The 21,199-nt window shown below is 55.4% G+C and overlaps 1 protein-coding gene across 3 annotated transcripts in view; it reads left to right on the forward strand.

Moving 5' to 3' along the window:
- The first annotated feature begins 8,339 nt into the window (after positions 1–8,339).
- Positions 8,340–21,199, forward strand: part of PTPRS (protein tyrosine phosphatase receptor type S) — a 133,367-nt gene continuing 120,507 nt past the window's right edge. Inside the window, exon 1 of one of the 3 annotated variants that reach the window (XM_074384758.1) lies at positions 8,340–8,529. The gene's annotated coding sequence lies outside the window, so the exon portion shown is untranslated. The remainder of the gene's footprint in view (positions 8,530–21,199) is intronic. The other 2 variants (XM_074384755.1, XM_074384756.1) reach the window with 2 other exon arrangements.

The raw sequence follows: 21,199 nt of genomic DNA on the forward strand, positions 1-21,199 counted from the left end.
TGATTCTACTGCCTCAGCCTCCCTATTAGCTGGGATTACAGGTGTTGTGCCACTAAACCTGGCTATTTTTTGCATTTTTAGTAGAGACAGGGTTTCAGCATGTTAGCCAGGCTGGTCTCAAACTCTTGAGCTGAGGCAATCCACCAGCCTTGGCCTCCCAAAGTGCTGGGATTACTTTAGGTCATGACTCCCTGGATGCAAGTACATAAGGAATGAAAACACAAATGCAAGTAACAATGTAACAAGTCAAATGAATAAGGAAGACCAAAGTTTACAAAGAAAAAAAATAAAGACTACAGCCATGAAATTAACAAATTCTAGAGACATTAACAAGCTCAAGGGAAATAATCTGTTCTTAGACAGGAATAACTTTGGCAGGCAATGATTCCCTAGTGTTTCATGCTCAGTACATAGAATTTAAAATCACTTTGTGAAGCCAGCATGGTGGCTCACATCTATAATCCCTGAGCTTTGGGAGGCTGAGGAGGGAGGACCGTTTGAGGCCAGGAGTTCAAGACCAGCCTGGGCAACATAATGAGACCCCCATGTTTATCCCCCCCCAAAAAAAATTTTTTTGGCCAGGCGTGGTGGCTCATGCCTGTAATCCCAGCACTTTGGGAGGCTGAGGCAGGTGGATCACGAGGTCAGGAGTTGGAGACCATCCTGGCCAACATGGTGAAACCCCGTCTCTACTAAAAATACAAAAATTAGCTGGGCATGGTGGTGCCTGCCTGTGATCCCAGCTACTCTGGAGGCTGAGGCAGGAGAATTGCTTCAACTCGGGATGTGGAGGTTGCAGTGAACTGAGATCTCACCACCGCACACCAGCTTGGGTGACAGAGCGAGACTCAGTCTCAAAAAAAAAGTTTGTTTGTTTTTTCTTTTTTAATGAGCTGGGTGTAGTGGCACACGCCTGTAGTTCCAGCTACTCAGGAGGCTGAGGTGGGAGGATTGCTTGAGTACAGGAATTCGAGGCTGCAGTGAGCTATGCTCATGCAACCACACTCTAGTCTGGGTGACAGAGCAAGACACTGTCTCAAAAAAAAAAAAGAATAATTAACGTGGTCTCTCTAAGGTCCAAGTGCCACACTCAGGGCCCACATTGATGGCACTGGAAGGCCCTTGGCTTGGTAAAGCTTGTGGCAGGGGTCCAGATGGCATTGCCAGGCATGTCCCTCTGACCCTGCACACAACACCCAGCACAGACCCCACCTGGTGGGGAGTCCCAGGCGCTCTCCTTGAGAAGGGATGAACCACGAGGCCCTGTCTGCATGAGAAGACAAGGAGGGCCTGATCTGAATTTGTCATTGCGTCCCCTAGGGAGATGGGGAGAATAAAGCCTCTTGACCAGGCCCTAGAGCTGGGAGGCTGGCTGCAAGGCATCCCCTTACCTCCCCCAAAGCTTGGACCTTATTGCAATCATCAAAGGATGCTCATGATTTATGGGCTAGGGTCTGGCGTCTCTTGTCACATGTCTTGGGGATGTCAAGCTCTTTGTCCAGCAGTAGGTAAAATCCTTGAGGGGTATCAGCGAAGCCACTGTCAGGGAAAGGATCTTTTGTGGGATTGAATTGCATTCCTCCAAAAGAGAGATGTTGAAGTCTGGAGCCCTGGGACCTCAGAATGTGACCTCATTTCAAAATAGGGTGTGTATAGAAGCAAAGTTAAAATGAGGGCGTTCGGGCGGGTCCTGATCCCACATGGTGGGTGTCCTTATACAAAAGGGACATCTGGACACAGAGACAGACCCACGTAGAGAGGGGGATCATGTGAAGAAGAGACGGAAGGAGAAGGCGGCTGTCTGCAAGCCAAGGAGTGAGGCCTCAGGAGTAACCAATCCTGGCCAGTGTGGCAGCTTGCACCTGTAATCCCAGCACTTTGGGAGGCTGAGGGAGGTGGATCATCTGAGGTCAGGAGTTTGAAACCAGCCTGGCCAAACATGGTGAAAAGAATTTGTTTTGGAGACAGAGTTTCTTTCTTGTTGCCCAGGCTGGGGTGCCGTGGCGTGATATCAGCACATGGCAACCTCCGCCTCCCAGGTTCCAGTGATTCTCCTGCCTCAGCCTCCCAAGTAGCTGGGATTACAGGTCCCCGCCACCACACCCGGCTAATGTTTTTTTTTGTTTGTTTTTGTTTTTGTTTTTGTTTTAATAGAAATGGGTTTTCACCATGTTGGCCAGTCTGGTCTCGAACTCCCGACCTCAGGTCCCAAAGTGCTGGGATTACAGGCATGAGCCACTGTTCCTGGCCTTTTAGAACATTTTTAACATTTTAATTTTAGAACATTTTAATCACCTGGAAACAAACCCATCCATTGCCTAATTCCAGATCATTAAGATTTATGCCTCTGCATTTTTTTCCCCAAGAGTTTTATAGTTTAAGCTCCTACATAGACCTAAAAGGTCTATGATCTATTCTGAGTTGATTTTTGTATATGGCGTGAGGTGGGGGGTTCAACTTCATTCTTTTGCATGTGAATATGGAATTATCCTGGCCGAACTTGTTGAAAAGACTATTCTTTCCCCAGTGGATTGACAACGTTGATGAAAATCAATTGACCACAAATAAGAGGGTTTATTCTGAACTGTCAATTCTACTCCACCGATCTATATGTCTATTCTTATGCCAGGATGTCATGTCCTAGTTACAGTAAGTTTGTAGTAAGTTTTGAAATTAGGACGTTTGAGTCCTCCAATTTTATTCTTTTTCAAGATTGTTTTGGCTGTTCTAATTTCCCTGAACATTTTCACATGAATTTTAGGACCAGCTTGCCAATTTCTGCAAAAAAGCCAACTGAAATTTTCATAGGGATTGAGTTGAATATATAGATCAGTTTGTGGATTATAGACATCTTAACAATATTATTCTTCCAATCCATGAGCATGGGATGTCTTTCCATTTATTTAAGTCTTCTTTACTTTAATCTTTCAACATGTTGTTATTTTTATAGTGTAAGTTTCACTTCTTTTGGAAATATATTGCTAAGTATTTTATTCTTTTTGATCAATTGCAAATGGAATCGGTTTCTTAATTTCATTTTGTTTATTGCCACTGCATAGGAAACACAATGGATTTTTGTGTATTGATTTCATATCCTGCCGCCTTGATGAATTCATTTACTAGTTTTAATAGGTTTTTAGTGTATCCCTTAGGATTTTCTACATGCAAAATGATGTCATGTGCAAATAGAGAGAGTTTAATTTCTTTGTTTCCAGTATGAATGCCTTTTCTTTTCTTTTCTTGTGTGGTTGCCTGGTTATAGCCTTTAATACAATGTTGGCTAGAAGTGGTGGGAGGGAACGTTCTCATCTTGTTCCTGATCTTAGGGGAAACCATCCAGTCTTTCACCATAAAGTATGATATTGACTGTAGATGCCTCTTATTAGGTTGAGAAAGTTTCATTCTATTCCTAGTTTGTTGAGTGTTTTGCTAGGAAAGCATACTGAATTTTGCAAATGGCATGGCCAGGATTTGAACCCATGCCTTCCCAAATCCTCCAGTGCTTCCCCAATCGGCTAACTCAGTGGACTCCCGAATGAACCCCACATGGAGCCCAGCACAGAGCAGGTGTGCAGCAAACAGGATGTTCCTTTCTGTTCCTTTTCTCTTTGGCACTTGAAGTGAATTTGCAGGGAGAGAGAGGCAGAGAGAGAAGCAGAGAGAACATTTAATTTGAAGTAACATACAGTGATAGTGGGGTCTCTGACATAGGCAAAGTTTAGGGGAGATGGAGATGCTTTGGACCTGTCTCCCAGGAATTTAAGGCTGAGTTCTTTGCAGACAATCCCGAACCTGGCATGAAGAGTCTTGTTTGTACACAGTGATGGGCGGCTGATAGTTCCCCTGGAGTTATCACAACAAAACCGCAATGGAGCTAATTACCAGGTTCTGGGAGATGCTGAGGCAGAGGCTGGTCTGGCAGAAAAGGAAGAGGAGGGTGGGAGAGTGGGAAGAGCACCCACCCACCCCAACAAGTTTCCTGCAGAAGATGTAAATGCTCATTGACTGAACTTTTCACCCAGCAGTGACTCACACCTTCAGCGTGCGTGCCAGGCGCGACGATCAGCAGACAGGAGAGAGACCCAGGACCCACCATGCCCCACCTCCCGATGTGAGTATTTTTCATGCTGTGGAACTTGGAAGGTGGAGCCGTGCCCCTGGGGACAGCATTCTCTCCTTTCTTCTCTTCAAGCCTCGGCTTGCAGGAAGGCTTAGCTTGCTCCTGTTGTGTCTTTAACACCTTTCTGACACGTGTCAATTTCCTGGGGCTGTCCAGAGGCTGCAGCAGCATCAGACTAGAATATTCTGTTTTCGGCTTTGCTGCACGCAGTGGCTCACACCTATAAACCCAGCACTTTGGGAGAGGGTGGTGGGAGGGTCACTTGAGGCCAGGAGTTTGAGACCAGGCTGGGTAACATAGAGAGACCCTGTCTCTACAAAAAAGGTAAAAATAAGCCAGATGTAGTGGTCTGTGTCTGTCATCCCAGCCACCTGGGTAGCCGACCTGGGAGGATCACTTGAGCCCCAGGAGCTGAGGCTGCAGTGAGCTGTGATTATGACATTGCACTTCAGCCTGGGTAACAGAGTGAGGCTCTGTCTTGGAAAAAAAAAAAAAAGAATTATATAATGTTCTGTTCTTGTGGTGTTGACTTGTGTGATTATCTTTGGTTTCTGGCTAGGGAACCATAGTTTTCTCATTTACACTGACCATTTTTTTTTTTTTTTTGAAAGGGAGTTTCTTGTTACCCACGTTGTGCTGCAATGGCACAATCTCGACTCACTGTGACCTCCACCCTCTGGGTTCAAGGGATTCTTCTGCCTCAACCTCCCAAGTAGCTGGAATTACAGACGCCAGGTGCCCACCACCACATCTGGTTAATTTTTTTGTATTTTTAGTAGAGATGGGGTTTCCCCATGTTGGCCAGGCTGGTCTTGAACTCCTGACCTCAGGTGATCTGCACGCCTCGGCCTCCGAAAATGCTGGGATTACAGGCGTGAGCCACTGCGCCCAGCCTACAGTGACCACTTTTATCGAACAGTTCTTTCTTGAGTCTGTGCCTGGTGGTAGGTGGTTGACATGTGATTCATTTCACCTTCCAGACAGCCCTAAAAGACTGAGATGATTATTATCCCCATTTACAGACAAGTAAACTGAGGCACGGCTAGAGTAGAGAGACAGAAAGCAAACAAACTGGCCAAAATATAAAATCATTCCAAATCATGATAGATAATCTGATACTGAGTGGGAGACGATCACGTGGCCACCTCGGTGAGATGGTCTGGGAGCGTCTCCCAGAGACTCAAAGAGCAAGGAGGCTTTGAGAAAAGCAGGAGGAACAGCATGCTGGGCAGAGGGAACAGACAGTGCAAAAGCTCTGTGGCAGGACCTTGCCTTGCGCCTTAGAGGCACAGCAAGGAAGCCTGAGGGGCTGGTGCAGAGTGAGCGAGGGAGAGAGAGGGAGGAGGGGAAGGCACGGAGGGGAGAGGGTAGGTTGTACAGAGCCTCGTGGCCTTTTGCCTTACATGAGCTATTTCCTATCTCCTCCCAACACTGTTAATTCTAGGAATTTTTGCTCTGTTGCCCAGGCTGGAGTGCAGTGGTGTGATCTCCGCTCACTGCAACCTCCACCTCCTGGGTTCACTAAATTCTCCTGCCTCAGCCTCTTGAGTAGCTGGGACTACAGGCATGCACCATCATGCCCAGCTAATTTTTTTTTGTATTGTTAGTAGAGACAGGGTTTACCACAGTTGGCCAGGCTGGTCTAGAACTCCCGACCTGATCTGCCCACCCCGGCCTCCCAAAGTGCTGGGATTACAGGCATGAGCCACTGTGCCTGGCTGCTACAATGGATTTCACATCTGTTTTCTTTGATTGCTCACAAAATCCCTCAGAGGTACAAGTGGATGTCCCCCTTTTCCAGATGGGGACAGCTAGGCTCACACTGTTGTGGGCGCTTGTTCAAGGTTTCTCCCCAAATAGCTCACCGGGCGGTTCATGCCATGATCAGCCCCTCCACAGTCAGCCATCTCATTTTGCTGTGACTCCACCAATTATGCAAGGTCTGAGCACACTCTGTGCATGAGAAACCACGAGAAGCATTTGTGCGCACCCCATTTGGTCCTTCAAGATGGAGTCGTGCTCCCATTGCTTGGATGAGAAAACTGAGGCCTGATCGTCAGCGGTCAGGTCAGGGTCACCCCGCCAGGAAGAAAAACGAGTAGGCTCTGCAAACCTGGCCGCTGCACTGGCCGCTGGGAAACTCCGAGCTTAATTTAGGTTCCTTGCTAAATTATTCATCCTCTCCTCTCTCTTCTCCTGTTTATGACTTCCGCCTTATCGTTTTGTTCCCTGGGTTAATGCTTTTTGTTTATCTGCATCTTTGGCCCGGAATGAATGAATCAACAATTTTGGAGGAAAAAAAAAAAAAAGCCAGTTCTACAGTTCAGCTCCTCTGTGGGCACCAGGCCTTCTCCAAATATGTACCTTGAGGAAATAAATGCTTTCGACAGGATGAAAACACAAGGGTTGATGTACAACCTTGTTTGGTGGCTGTGAGCCCCCCAAACCCCTTACCTTTGATAATATCTCCTTTTTTTTTTTTTTTTTTTACTTCCACCCCTCCCCAACCCTTTTAAAAATTTTTTGAGAGTCTTGCTCTGTCAACCAGGCTGGAGTGTGCAATGGCATGAACTCGGCTCACTGCAACCTCTGCCTCCCGGGTTCAAGAACGTCTCCTACCTCTACCTCCCCAGTAGCTAGGACTACAGGCACCCACCACCAAGCCTGGCTAATTTTTGTATTTTTAGTAAAGACAGGGTTTGCCATGTTGGCCAGGGTGGTCCCAAACTCCTGACCTCAAGTGATCTGCAGGCCTCAGCTTCCCAGAATGCTGGGATTACAGGCGTGAGTCACCATGCCCAGCCCCTTTTTTCCTATTATTCCATCTTCAGGTACCCACAGGAGTCAGGCAGCCACATTATAGCAATTCATCATTACACCCTCCTTGGAAGCAGGGGCTACCTTGCTTCATTTTACAGATGAGAGCTGAGATCCAGAAGCAAGTCCATTTACAGGTGGGGAAAGTGAGGCTCAGGGACTCACACAGTAAGTCAGTGTCTTAGCTGGGTTCCAACTGTGGCTCATCCTGACTCCAGGGCAGCAGGGGATGGTCATTAGGTAAGACCTGTGTAAAGTGCTTACTCTATAGGAAGTACTCCGTCATCCACTCATTCATGTATTCAACCTACATATAGGAATCTCTGGAGCCACACTGTAGTGTAACTGGAATAAAAACGGAATAATGGGAGCGGGTGTGCCTGTAATCTGAGCACTTTCGGAGGCCAAGGCAGACGGATTACCTGAGGTCAGGAGTTCAAGACCAGCCTGGCCAACGTGGTGAAACCCGGTCTCTAATAAAAATACAAAAATCAGCCAGGCTAGTGATGCGTGCCTGTAATTCCAGCTACTAGGGAGGCTGAGACAGGAGAGTCACTTGAATCCAGGAGAGGGAGGTTGCAGTGAGCCGAGATCGCACCACTACATTCCAGCCTGGGTGACAGAGCAAGACTCTTTCTCAAAAACAAACAACAAAAAACCAAAACTAAGCAAAATAATGGGATAATGGGATAGAGTGGAGTGGGGCGCAGCTGGTAGGTGTGCTCAGGGAGGGCTTCTCCCAGGTGCTGCTCATTTGAGCAGAAACTGGAAAGATCAGAAGGGGAAAGGTCTTGGATACTTAGGTTAGAGGAACTGTAAACACCTGGCTGAGGCCGGAGGATCACCCGAACCCAGGACTTTGAAGCTGCGCTGAGCTATGATCGTGCCAGTGTTCTAAGGCCTGGGTGACACAGCCAGATATCTCTTAAACAAAAAGAAAAGCAGCAGCAGCTGGCTTTGCTGGAACAGAGATGCGGGGGACGGGGACAGGGTGGTGGGTGCTAATGAGAAAGGGCGAGCAGCAGAGAGGAAGATGGATTTTATTCCAAGGGCACTGGGGAGCCCCGGAAGAGTTTAGAGCAGGGCACGGAAAGTGCTACGCCCTTTGCACCCAGGGCGCTGGGGCTCCCGCACGCACAGTAGTCCAAGGAGCCCTTCCCGCCCCCGCCACCAACGCCGCCCACGCCACCACCGCCGCCCACGTGTCCCGCGAAGCCCCGGGCCCCACGTGCTCCCGCGGCCCTTTAAACGCCCCGGGGCCACGTGACCGCGCCACGCCGTCCCATTGGCGGGGGGGGCGTGGCGGCCTCGCGGCTGCGCAGTGACGCGCACGGGCCGGCCCTGCCCCCGACCCGGCGGCGGCGGCGGCGGCGGCGCTGGCGGAAGGGATGACGTCACCGGCTGGGGGGGCGCGCGAGCCGGCGCGAGGGGAGCGCGAGCCGCAGTGAGTGTCCTCGCGCCGCCCGCCCGGCAGCCCGGCCGGCGCGCGCACGCCGCGAGCCGCTGGCGCTCGGGCTCCGCTCGGATCCCATGCAACAGCCAGGATGTGAAGCGGGGCAGAGCCGGGGGAGCCCAGCCCAGCCAGCCTCCAGGTAAAGCCAGAAAAAAAAAAAAAAAAATCATGGATTCCAGGAAAGAAAAAACGCAGGCGCTCCAAGGGGGGTCTCGGAGGCGGCGAGTGGGCAGCGCGCCGGCTTTGTGCCGGGGAAGCCCGCACGGCCATTGTGCTCGGAGGATGCTCGGCTGCAGCCGGTCGCACGCCCAGCCGCGGCGCCCCGGGAGCTGCGCCCGGACAATGCCCCGAGGGGCTGGGCCGGGGCCGGGGCCGCGCAGGGGGCGCCCGGCGGGCGGGCGAGGCTGGTGGGGGGCTTCGCCCGCGGCGTGGGAGGGGGCTGGGCTGAATGCGCCCGGAGCGCGGCGTTGGAAGCTGCCCAGCGCCGCCGGCTGCACCACCCCGGGCTGCGGGCGGGGCAGAGGCGCGGAGGGGGGCGCGCGTGTGCGCGGAGCAGGTGCCGGCCCCGGCGGCGCCCGGCCTGGGGCCCCGGGCGGGTCCTGGAGGCAGGGGGCGCTGTGCCGGGGGTTGGGGGGCGTGCGGGCGCCCCGGCTCGGAGAGGAGCTGGGACGGGTGGCTCGAGGCGGGGGGACTCCGGGGCTGCTGCGCCCGCCGCCTTCCCTCTCCGGCTCCCGCTACCCCGGAGACCCCGACTCCACGCCGGCCCCCCGGCACACTCCGGGCCCTGTGGTTGCCTTCTGGGAGGTCGCCCCTCTGGCACTCGGGCCTTGCCCCACCCTTCTGCAGCCCGGGCGCCCCCTCCAGGCCCCCAACCCCAGGCGGGGCGAGCCTCAGCCCCCTGCCCCCAGCCCCCAGCCCCAGGGGCTCCAGCGGGCAGAGACGCACGCCCTGCACCCCAGTTTTCCCTCCGTGCTGGGGGCCCCGTGGGGATCCCGAGAGTGGGGAAGCCGCCCCTGGAGCCGCCAGCCCCGCGGGTTCCGCACGCCCCGGGAGCCCCCTGGGGGCTGCGGGGGGAGGGGTGACGTCATCCCGGGGGCGGGGCCTTCGGAAGCGGGTTAAAGGGGGCGCGGGGCGTGCCCTGAGGGGAGCCCCCCAGGTTGGAGTGCCCGCGCGGTGGGTGCGAGGGTTCGGCCAGGCTGCGGCCAAGTTCACCGCTGTTTGTGGGAATCTCTCCTGAAATTCGGACCTCCCCTCTGCAAATCCTGGACATTTCCCACCAATCCCCCCCTTCCCAAATTGGGGAACTCCCCTTCGGCCGCTTTCTCTCCAGAATCCTCAAATCAGGGAGCCCTTCCCACAAACTGGGAATCTTTTTTCCAACCACACCCCCCCCAAAACTGGGACCTCCTCCTTCGGCTGTCCCCCTTTTCCCAATTTCAGATCGTCTTCTCGTGAGTCTCTAAATAGGCAGCTTCGGAGACCACCCCTTCCTCGGCAACCCGTCCTGAAATTCAGCCACCTCCTGGGACCTCATCCTCTAAATTTACGAACCTCCCAGCGCATCATGGGGGTACCTCTCCTCCCTCAGCTGGGATTCCCCATCACAATCTAGGGGAGCTCCCTTCTGAGCACGGGACCCTTCTGCCTCTGGCCGAGCCCCTAAAATCATCCCGGCAGCCGCGGCTGGTGAAGGGGGTGTCCGAGGTGTGGGAGTCCGGGCTGAGCGGAAGGGATGATGACTAGAAGCCGGGCGAGGCTGGTAGAGACTCCTAGGGTCCCAAGGACGGGGACCCACCCGCTCCGGGCTCCCTCCGCCACCACCCGGACTTTGGCTGCTGGGACTCTGGCCTCCTGTGGGTGCCCCCCTATCGCTTGCTGTCTTTGGGGTGCAGGGGGTGACGGCGCCTCTTTGTCTGGGGCGCCCTTCTTCCCTGTCTGTGCCGCCTTGCGCCCGGGAGAAGGGAGCCAGCCCGCGCCTCGCCTCTGCTCCTGCGATCCCGGCGGCAGCTGCTGGTGCGTTTATTAATGGCCCAGGGACTCGGTCGAATCTGCCATTTGCATAACTCCCCTCCCCCCCAGGGTCCTTTCCTTTGTGCCCCCTCCCCCTGCTAATCGCGCCTGCCTTCTGTCCCTCTGCTCCTCTTTCTCTGCCAGCTGATATTTTGGCGGTGGAAGGCAGGCAGCTGGGGCTGGGGGCGGCTGCTTCCCGCCCCCAAATCCCACAGCCCCCTCAGCTTGGGCCTGGGTCCCCGCCTGGGCGCCCCTCCCCCCGCCCCCCACAAAGCTCTTCGTGGGGCATCTCGTTCTGGCTGGCTGCCGGTATCTTCATTCTGCCCCTCCAGAAAGCAGGGTCCTAGCCTGTCCCCCAGGCCCCGGGGGACACCCTCACCATGACGGTGCACTTCTGCGTGAGGGCCAGGCCTCCCCAGCCCCCTGGGGGCCACCACCCGCCGGACCCTGAGAGTTGGTCTAATTGGGCTCAGGCAAACAAAACGTCGCGGGAGGCCGGGACTGCCTGGTGAGCTCACGCACTCTTCTATTTCTGCCACCCTGGCCGATGATATCGGCCCCCCTCCCCCAGGGGGTGACAGAGACTGTTCTGTCTGTGGCTGTCCTGAGACGCCGTCCCGAGAGGCGGTGGCCTGGCTCACTCCCCGATGGGTGACGGGTCATCTTGGTGTGGCCCGGGTGTGGCGCTGGAGGTACTACTGGTTCGGTGGGTCAGCTCCGGGGGCGGCTTCCTCCTCTCCAGGAAACCTTGAGGGCCTCCGAAGTCTGTGTGTGGCGGTGACAGAGAAGGGGACATTCAAACCCCGGGTTCCTGCCTGCCGCCAGCATAGAAAAAAAAATCACTCCCTATCCCTGCTTCTCACTGCCAACCCCGGTCGAGTGAGGGTTCAGTGCGCCTTTCTTTTTTCCTGTCTCCCAGGGGATTTCACGTGTCCTCCAGCGTCCACCGCCCCTGCCCGGAGACACAAGCCCGTTTCCCCCCAATGCTGGGAGCCCGTGGGACAGGGGGAAGCTTCGCAGATGCCAGGGATGTCCTCGTCGCGTCTGGCGGGGGCAGACCTGGAACCCTCACTGTGCCCCTGTCTTTTTCTTCTTTGGGTTGCACGGAGCCTGGGGCTCTGCCTGGGTTTCCCAGAACTGGTACCCGTCTGGAGGCCAGTCCATCTCTACTCATCAGACGTCTTTCTGGGAGGTGACTTGGTTTCCCCTTCTGCCTTCGGGGTTTGGCGGTCAGCAGCAGTTCACGGACATCCGAGGGCAGTACACACCTCCGCTTGCCAAGACAGGGGGACCTGTGGCTTCGCTGATTATTCCTCCGGCGGCATGGCCCCGGCCAGTGGTCAGTGGGGTGGCCGGAGAGGGACGCGCAGGGACGGTGCGACTTGGTGGCGCGGCGTGGCAGTTCTACCCCGGTGCCCCGTGGCCCTGCGTTCACCTGCTTTCCGTGACGGTGCAGCCGCCGTGTGCGTGGGCGAAGAAGGTGGGGGGCGTGGAGAGAATTCGGGATGGGGGTGAGCGGGAGGGAAAACCCTAAAAATAAAGACGGATATTTATAAACCCAGCGGGCTTGGGGGATAATTGACAAAGCTTAATGTTTTTCGGCTGAGAGCAGTTCCTTCCCCCCTTCCCCACCCCACTACCCATTAGGCTCCATTTGCGGAGTCTTTCGGAGCCACAGGAGGATCTGGAGAGGAGCTTTAGGCTTGGCAGGCACCGTGCGGGCCGTGGCCCCCTTCTGGGAGGGTCTCGTGCTTTCTGGAAGGTGGTAGGGGGTCCCAGAAAGGGACACTCCCAGACTCCTCTGCATTCAGGACACCCTCCTGGCTCACCTTCCCATGGGTGGGCGTCCGCTTCTTACAACTGCAGGGAGGATGAGAACCCCTCTCTGGCAAAGCCTGGGCAGGCTGCCCTTCCTCCGTCCTTCCCTGCGGCAAAAGATGCCCAGGGTGTGGGGAATTTGAAGAGAGACCCCCCCCCAACTGCTCAGCAGGCAGAGTGGCTCAGCCTCCGGTGGGGACAGGAGGAGACGATATCAAGATATAACTCGTGTTCCTCGCAGGATTTGTGTGGCAAGCTGATACCAAAAAAAAAGAAAAAAGAAAACCCCCAATTCACCGTGGGTTCACGGACAAAGGCACGTATCTGGGCCTTGACGGTTTGAGGGCTTGTCAAACTGTTAATTTTGTCATCTTCCCACCTTACCTCGGTCTGGAATCAGAGGGGTGCCGGCTTGCGGCTTGTGGCTTGCGGGGCAGAGGAGTGGGGCACCGGAAGGGGGTTGAAGCTCAAATGCGTGACATTTTGTCACCAGGTGACATTCTGAATGGAGGAACGGGGACCTTGGAGGAAGTGAAGCTTAGGGGATTCGATCGAGGGAAAGGGTGTCTGTTGTCTCACGCCGAGAGTGGCAGCCCTGAAATACCCAGGAAACAGATGACGCCGGGTCTCGCTAACCCCGAGGTTCACGAGTGTGGAGTGTGTGGTTCCCCCGCCGCCCCCCTTTTTCTTTAAGGAAAGAAAAGACTCTCAACCAAAAAGGGAAGGAGGAGGGAAAAAAAAAAGAACCCCGACGTACCATTTCTGTCTTGTCTCTGGCTGATATTTGAGAAGCTCTGGGGAAGGGTTGTGCGTGGGGAATTTGAAAAATCAATTGGCTTACACTTCTGCAAAGGCGAAAATGATCGGGTAGGAGTGATTCACGGACAGGCCCTCGACTTTCGCATCGCTGTATTTTTGTCTCTCTCTTTTTTTTTTTCCCTCCTCCTCCTCCTCCGTGGAGCTGCCAGTCCCCCAACATTGTGGCCTGGCCAGCCTGGACCTGGGGGTTGGTGCTATTCTGGGCTGGCCGCGGAATCCCCTCTTCTGTTCTCTGGACTCAAACCACCCTCAGCGCCCCCCGGGGGCCGCGGGGATTCCACACCTGAAAATGAATGCAGGTTTCTGTGCGGCATTCCTGCTTCCTTCTGATGCCCTGGGATCCCACCCTGGTTAGGGACTCCCTCATCCGGTCCCCATCTCGGTAACTGGGGCTGGATCACATATGTCCCTTTTCCTGGGGACAGATTTTATCTCGTGCTCTCTTGATGCTCCCTGGGTGGCCCTGCCCCTCTTAAGTTGTTTTTGATCTTTGCCGTAAAGCTCCCTCATCGGAAGGTCCAGGTGTCGCCTGTTGCCCCCACCTGGAGAACTGAAAATTTTTGTTTCCCCTAGATCTCACCTGCCTCCCTCTCTGGGTGACTTCACCTCTGTCCCTTCGGTTCCCCATGCAGGAACTTCCTCACTTACAAAACGAAGTTACCCCTCTGGCTTCCAGGTCAGAGTCCTGACTTGAGCCACCCGCCCCACTTGACCTGGGCAAACTAGGGCAGGTGGCCTGACCTCTCTGTTCTCTCATCGGTACAGTCTAAGATGGGTACAGTCGCAGTCGGCGTCGTGGTGAGCCGTGACATGAGATGCTCCGGGAAATGCACCTTCCCCCGGCTCTGAGTCTGCTGTCAGCCGCATGCCTCCGTGCCGCTCCTGGACGCCCAGTCGGGGGTATCCGGCATAGCGGCGGACAAGCCACGGCTCTGGAAGCCTGGGACCCCCAGATGAGGCGGGCGGTGGGGAGAGAGGCTGGGAAGATGCCCCAACGTCCCGCTGTCACGCGGGTAATTGAGTGTTAGTGGAAATTCAGGGGTTCTAGGGAAGCGAGGTTGGCGCGTCTGTGTGTATAATTTAATGCCGCTTATAATTAACCCCCGTGATCAGCAAATGAGGGGATGGCGGGGGGATAATAACAGCTGCTCTGACTTATTTAGAGTTGGCACCCCGTGCCAGGCCCTCTGCTAAGTAAGCAAGTTACTAGCATCCTCATCTCCTCCAACCTGCAATCCCCGTTCAGAGGAGTTGCTGTGATCTGAGCCCTGTTTTGCAGAGAGGGAAACTGAGGCACAGAGCGGGGCCTCCGCTGGCCTGAGGTCACTCCACGCAGCCCACGAGCCATTGAATGCCGCAGCCTGGATTCCTAACCCCTGGAAGGAGCTCTGCCCGATCGTCAGGGATGTTTGTTTGGACGGTGTTGCACCTGCTGGGGGGGCCACCTGAGTCGATACAGAGGCCCCCACACCCCCCACCCCACCTGCCGTCCCAGGGCTCTTGGCTGCCGTCTCTCAGAGGTTAAGAGGAAGGATGCTGGACTGAGGCTGCCCGGGGTTCAAATCCCAGCTCTGCCACTTGTTGGCTGTGTGACCTGGGGCAAGTTGCTCAGCCTGTCTGTGCTTCCGTGTTTCTCGTCCGTCTAATGAGAAGAGTAACAGCGCCCACCTCGGGGGTTTGTTAGGAGGAAGAAGGGAGTTAACGTGTGTAAGGACAGACAGAACGGCGCCTGGAAGGTAGCCGCCGCCGGTGCTGCTGTTTTTGTTGTGATTTTTGACAACGCGGGAGATACGTTGATATGTCGGAGGACCTGCCTGGCAGGGGCTCTCCAGTGTCCGCCCCCCCCACGTCCCCGCCCCCAGCCCCTCACTGGGGTCCAGCGCCAGGGAGCTGTCACGATGACTCAGCCGCTGCAAACTGGGGCGTTCCCCTTCACTGGCTGCTTAATCAAGGCCGCCCCACTTCTAGGCGGGCGGGACCGGGCGCCTGGCAGGAGCAGGACCGGGGGGAGCCGGGCTGCTGGACACGGAGGACACGTGGCTGCCTTGGGAGCTCCAGGCGCTCCAGAGACCCCAGATGTGGCTCCCAACTTCCAGACCCCCTGGTGGGCCCGAGCAATCATCAAGGGGGGAGTTTGGGGGCTTTGACAGCAGTCCTGTGAGGGGCATTCGAGAAAGTGATCGGTTGACAGGCGCAGTGTGTGATTGAGCATTCATTCATTCATTCACTCGCCAGTGCATTCATTCAGTCCCCCAGGATTTGCTGGAAACCTGCCGCTAAGGAGCTGGGGAGCCAGAATCAAGGCAGCTGTAGGGCCTTGGGCTAGTTATGTGGCTACTCCCTGCCTCAGTTTACTGATCTCTACAATGGGTGCTTTGACATTTCCTCTATCATGAGTGGAGACAGATGAACAGGAGTTGGGGACAGCAAGGACGAAGACTGAGGGGCAGCGACTGCTTTGAGGCTGGAGGTGAGGAGCGCGGACGTGAGAGGAGGAGAGGTGACTCTATCTGGGGAAGACCCACAGGACCCCCCACCCCAAGGAGTTTGAATCAGGTTTTTTGAATCGGGCTTTTTTTAATTTTTTTTTTTTTTTTTTGGTGAGACAGGAATCTCTCTGTTGCCCAGGCTGGAGAGCAGTGGCACCATCAGGGCTCACTGCAGCGTCAAACTCCGGGGCTCAAGCAATCCTCCCACCTCAGCCTCCCAAGTAGCTGGAGACTACAGGCGTCCGCCAGCACGCCCAGCTAACTTTTTAATTTTATTTATTTATTTATTTGTTTTGTTTTGTAGAGTCGAGTTTCACCATACTACTCAGGCTGGTCTCGAACTCTGGGCTCAAGCGATCTGCCTGCCTTGGCCTCTGAAAGCGCTGGGACTACAGGTGTGAGCCAACACACCTGGCGAATTGCATTTTTCATTTTTAGTTTACTTCTTTGAGACAGAGTCGTCTTCTGTCGCCAGGCCAGAGTGCAGAGTGGCACGATCGTAGCTCACTGCAATCCCTGTCTCCTGCGTTCAAACGATTCTCCTGCCTCAGCCTCCCGAGTGGCTGGGATTACAGGCACCCGTCACTACGTCTGGCTGATTTCTATATTTTTAGTAGACATGGGGTTTCACCATGTTGACCAGGCTGGTCTCGAACTCCTGACCTCAAGTGATCTGTCTGTCTCGGCCTCCCAGACTGCTGGGATGACAGGCGTGAGCCACTTACATTTTTTAGGCGTGCAGCAGAGCTCAGCTGCCAATATCAGGGTCAACAGAAAACCTGGAGCTTTGGAAATACTTTCTGGAATGGCCGTCAGGCCGAGGCCCAGAGAGGGAGAGCAGCTTGCCCGAGACCACACAGCCATGCCTGCCTGCCTGCCACTGGGACTTGCACAGGAAGATGGATAGGGACTCCTTATACCAGTCCGAAGGGAGAAACCGAGGCAGGAGGACATGGGGGTTGTGTGGTGTTCAAACCATAAGGCTGGTCAGGTCTGGAGTGTCGACTCCAGTAGGTCATGTGGGCTGGGCCGGCTCCTGCAGCCTCCGGGGAAGCCCTGAATGGCTTCAGGACCAGACCTGTCGGTTTTTCCAAGGAAAAGCAGAAATCTAGATTTTAGGTGAAATTGCCCTATTTTGGCCGGGCATGGGGGCTCAGGCCTGTAATCCCAGCACTTTGGGAGGCTGAGGCAAGTGGATCACCCGAGGTCAGGAGTTCGAGACCAGCCTGGCCAACGTGGTGAAACCCCATCTCCACTAAAAATACAAAAATTATCTGGGCACGGTGGCTCATGCCTGTAATTCCAGCTACTCAGGAGGCTGAGGCAGGAGAATCGCTTGAACCCGGGAGGCGGAGGTTGCAGTAAGCTGAGGTCGCGCCCCTGCACCCCAGCCTGGGCGACAGAGCAAGACTCTGTCTCATTAAAAAAAAAAAAAAAAAAAAAAAACAACTCTGTTTTGACATCCTTGGGCGTTTTTGTTTTCCTTAAAACATCTTAACACGGCACAGTACAGAAATCCAGGGCCACCGTGGGGTTTGACCCCTTCCCCACCACTTACAAGTTACGCGACCTCTGACACCATTGCCATCCATGGGCCTTGGTTTCCACGGCTGAGAAATGGGTTTAAGAATCGCAGCCACGTCCATGGTTCCTTAGAGGCGTCAGCGTGAGAGCTCACAGAGTGCTGGGAGCAGGGCCCGGGCCCGCTCTGCGTTCGATAAGCGTTGGCTCTGATTATATTAATATTGGTCATAATGATAAACTTGACTTAAATTAAATGCTGCGTAGAAGGAAGCCGGCTGTCCCGAGGGGCAGGGCTGGGAATTGTCTGCGCGTGGCAGGATCATCCCTCGTTCTTTCCGTAGCGGCCCTGCTCTCAGGGCTGGGGCGCCCGGGTTCCCGGTAATTACTCGTTGAGTGTATTGCTGTGTTTCTCAGCCAGGGTCATTTTTTTTTTTTTGCTCTCCTGGGCACACTTGGTGACATTTGGGGACGGTTTTGGGTGTCGTGTCTCGGGGGTGCTGCTGGCGTGGAGTGGTTGGAAGCCAGAGATGCCGCTTAACTCCCTGTAACACCCGGGGTGACCCCGTCCTGGAGAATGACCCGACCCTAACGTCCCCTGTGCTGACTTTGCCGGGCCCTGCAGTGGCTTGCGTCTGTAATCCCCACACGTTGGGAGCCTAAGGCGGGAGGATTGCTTGAGCCTAGGTGTTCAAGACCAGACTGGGCCACGTAGTGAGACCTCATCTCTACAAAAAATCTAAAACTATATTAGCCCTCATAATCCCAGCACTTTGGGAGGCTGAGGCGGGTGGATCACAAGATCAGGAGTTCAAGGCCAGCCTGGCCAACGTGGTGAAACCCCGTCTCTACTAAAAATACAAAAAATTAGCTGGGCATAGTGGCGCCTGCCTGTCATCCCAGCTACTCTGGAGGCTGAGGCAAGAGAATTGCTTGACCCAGAACCCGGGAGGCGGAGGTTGCAGTGAGCCGAGATCACGCCACTGCACTCCAGCCTGGGCAACAGAGCCAGAGTCCATCTCAAAAGTAAGTGAGTGAGTGTGTGTGTGTGTGTGTGTGTGTGTGTGTGTGTGTCAGGCAAGGGTTGGGGTACATACCTGTAGTCCCAGCTACTGGGGAGGCTGAAGCAGGAGGATCGGTTGAGCCCAAGAGTTTGAGGCTGCAGTGAGCTATGATTGCACCACTGCACTCCAGCCTAGGCAACAGAGCAAGGCACTCTCTCTAAAAAAAAAAAAAAGGAAAAAGAAACCCTGATTCCTGCTCCTCAAGACCCAGGATGGCGAGGGAAGCCAGGCGGACGGTGCCTCTGCCCTCACACACTCCCTGACGCCACTCGGGGCCAGAACACTTAGATTCTTTTTTTTTTTTTGAGACAGAGTTTCGCTCTTGTTACCCAGGCTGGAGTGCAATGGCGCGATCTCGGCTCACCGCAACCTCCGCCTCCTGGGTTCAGGCAATTCTCCTGCCTCAGCCTCCTGAGTAGCTGGGATTACAGGCACGCGCCACCATGCCCAGCTAGTTTTTTGTATTTTTAGTAGAGAACGGGGTTCCACCATGTTGACCAGGATGGTCTCGATCTCTCGACCTCGTGATCCACCCGCCTCGGCCTCCCAAAGTGCTAGGATTACAGGCTTCAGCCACCGCGCCCGGCTAGAACACTTAGATTCTAACGGCTTCCTTCTGCGCACCGTCCTGGTTCCGCCGCCCCATTGATTATCGGAAGTGGGTAATTGTCCCTGTCGGATGAATTCTGCAGAGTGAACGGCCAGGGTTTCCGGCGACGGAGCTGGCTTCACCTCCCCGCTATCAGCAGATGCAGAGAGGCTGCCGGGTCCCAGGACATGTTCTCTTGGTCCCACCTGGCCGTGGGAGCCCAGTCGCCGGCCCCGCTGCAGGAAGGGCACTGGGGGTCTGAACACCCCAGGTTCGAGTCCTGACGCAGGCCCTACCTGGCTGTGTGAGATGACCTCATTCGTTCCTTCCCCCGAGCCTCGGTTTTCTCATCTGTGAAATGGGGGCGAGTCTTGCCTGGGGATTCAATGGTGTCACTTTGGTAACGGGGCGCCCGAGCCGCACAGGAGTTGAACGACTCTATCCTCCCTTTCCCCAGCTGGTGAACCGTTAGGGGAATTGAGCATGGAACCTCAAACCCACATCTCCCACACAGCTGCAGCAGAGGAGAAGTCACCCAAGCAGGCAGAAGTCCCCGGTCGTGGTGGCCACTAAGAGTCTGCAGCTGGCACTCGCGTGCCTGGCCCTGTGTTTTCTCATTTCATCCTCAGAGCTGCCCTGAGAGGTGGCAGCTGTCCCCTTGTCTTGCAGATGGGGAAACTGAGGCACAGCGGAGGGATAAGAACTGGGAGTGACAAGCTTTTGCTCAGGTTAACGGAGGTGTCATTTCTGGACAGGATGTCTTCTCTGCACTCGTGGAGGCTGCGCCCAGGCCCAGCTTCACGGAGCGGGGCCGTCACTTAGGGGCCCGCAGTCCGAAGGGGCTGTGCCTAGTTGAACGCTTTATGTGTTTTTGAGACGGAGCCTTGCTCTGTCACCCCGGCTGGAGTGCAGTGGCGTGATCTCAGCCCACTGCAGCCTCCACCTCCTTGGGTCAAGCGATCCTCCTGCCTCAGCCTCCCGAATAGCTGGGATGACAGGCACATGCTACCGTGCTTGGCGACTGGTTTTTGTATTTTTAGTAGAGACACGGTTTCAGCGTGTTGGCCAGGTTAGTCTTGAACTCCTGACCTCAGATGATCCACACGCCTTGGCCTCCCAAAGTGCTGGGTTACCATATCCAGCCTGGAAATTCTCAAGAACGTTTGAACCAGGACAACCCCGCCGTTGCATTTTGCACAGGGCGCTGCCGTTCTGTGGCTGGATTATTAGCCACGACGTAGCCGGAAGGCCGCTTCCCACGGTGGCCGGGAAGACGTTATCGGCCGGGTCACGTTTCTGCTGCTTATGAGCCGTGTGACTTCGGGGAAGTCACTTTCTCTGGATGGCCCGATGGCCTCTCCCCCTCCGCCTTCCCACTCCGTCCGTTCCACTCCACGCACGCCCATCCTCCTCCCGTTCCCACCTCCAGGCGTTTGGCCTTGCTCGCCAAGTCCCCACCCTGCCATTGCCTCTGACACCCGTTTTTGCTTTCTGTCTGTTACCTCTTTAGGACCTCAGCTCCGCAACTCCCCCCCGCCCCCCATCAGGCTGGGACAAGGTCCTGGAGCTGCCGCCCGGCCTGCGTGTACCGGCACTGGGGCGTCTGGGGACCCCGATCACGCAGGTAACGGTGGAGCCCCGCCTCGGCAGCCCACAGCGAGGGCCGCGTGGTCCTGCTCCGGGAATGCTCGGAACGGGTGCTGCTGCAGACAGGGACACAGTGACTGCCCCCTGTGCCTGTAGCTCCGCTCAGTCTGCCCTTGGGCAGGGAGGCCAGGAGGCTGGGTTCCCAGCGGACGTGCCATGTGCTCTCAGCTCCTCGCTCATCCCGTGTGGGCTGATGAACGTCCAGAGCGTCCGGCAGGAAGCCGTAAGGGCCGCGCGCGGGGGCTCACGTCTGGAATCCTAGCACTTTGGGAGGCGGAGGCGGGTGGCTCACCTGAGGTCAGGAGTTCGAGACCAGCCTGACCAACATGGTAAACACCATCTCTCCTAAAAATACAGTCAGCCGTGGTGGCGCATGCCTGTAGTTCCAGCTACTCGGGAGGCTGAGGCAGGAGAATCGCTTGAACCCGGGAGGCCGAGGTTGCAGTGAGCCGAGATGGCACCCCTGCACTCCGGCCTGGGTGACAGAGTGAGGCTATGTCTCAAAAAAGAAGACGAAGCAGTAAGGAATGGCTTTGAAGGTGGTGTCCTTGAGGAACTGGCTTCACCAGGGTTCTGAGGATGGGCGTCAGAAGGTCAGGGAACTCGACAGCAGTCTGCGAGATTTCCAGTCTCCTGGGGGAGAGAGAGAGAGAGGGCCAAAGGATCTGGGGACCCCCAGAAAGTATGCAGTGGTTGGGCCGGATGATTTTAAGAGTCAGCCAGTGGCCGGGCATGGTGGCTCATGCCTGTAATTCCAACACTTTGGGAGGCTGAGATGGGAGGATTGGTTGAGGCCAGGAGTTCAAGTCCAGCTTGGGCAACATAGGGAGACTCCATCTCTACAAAACGTTT

Source organism: Saimiri boliviensis, chromosome 14 (genome assembly GCF_048565385.1).
Source record: "Saimiri boliviensis isolate mSaiBol1 chromosome 14, mSaiBol1.pri, whole genome shotgun sequence".
Classification (NCBI taxonomy): Eukaryota; Metazoa; Chordata; class Mammalia; order Primates; family Cebidae; genus Saimiri; species Saimiri boliviensis.